The sequence below is a fragment of the Poecile atricapillus genome, unplaced genomic scaffold (assembly GCF_030490865.1).
Source record: "Poecile atricapillus isolate bPoeAtr1 unplaced genomic scaffold, bPoeAtr1.hap1 scaffold_373, whole genome shotgun sequence".
Lineage (NCBI taxonomy): Eukaryota > Metazoa > Chordata > Aves > Passeriformes > Paridae > Poecile > Poecile atricapillus.
This window is the reverse complement of record NW_026709168.1, coordinates 1-813: the sequence shown is the minus strand read 5'-3', so window position 1 is coordinate 813 and position 813 is coordinate 1.

Sequence of the window (813 nt, the reverse complement as noted above, 5' to 3'; positions counted from 1 at the left end):
TCTCCACCTTCTGTGGTCACCTCCATGGTGTCCAGGTGACCTTGGTTATCCCCGTGTCCTCTCCACCATCTCCTGGTCACCTCCGTGGTCACCTCTGTGGTCACCTCTGTCCATTCTCTGTCCCCCTGACCATCTCCTGGTCACCTCCGTGGTCCATGGTCACCTCCTGGTCACCTCCATGGTCACCTCCTGTCCATTTCTTGTCCCCCTTGACCATCTCCTGGTCACCTCCATGGTCACCTCCATGGTCACCTCCATGGTCCATGGTCATCTCCGTGGTCACCGCTGTCCATCCCCCTGTCCCCCTGACCATCTCCTGGTCACCTCCATGGTCACCTCCATGGTCCATGGTCATCTCCATGGTCACCTCTGTCCATTCTCTGTCCCCCTGACCATCTCCTGGTCACCTCCATGGTCACCTCCATGGTCACCTCCATGGTCTCCTCCATGGTCCATGGTCATCTCCATGGTCACCTCTTTCCATTCTCTGTCCCCCTGACCATGTCCTGGTCATCTCCATGGTCCATGTCCCCTCCATGGTCACCTCCTGTCCTCCTGACCGTGTCCATGTCACCTCCATGGTCCATGGTCACCTCCATGGTCACCTCCATGGTCATCTCCTGTCACCTCCTGTCCTCCTGACCATCTCCTGGTCACCTCCATGGTCCATGGTCACCTCCTGGTCATCTCCTGTCCCCTCCTGTCCTCCTGCCCGTGTCCATGTCCCCTCCATGGTCCATGGCCACCTCCATGGTCCCCTCCATGGTCATCTCCATGGTCCATGGTCACCTCCATGGCCACCTCCATGGTCAA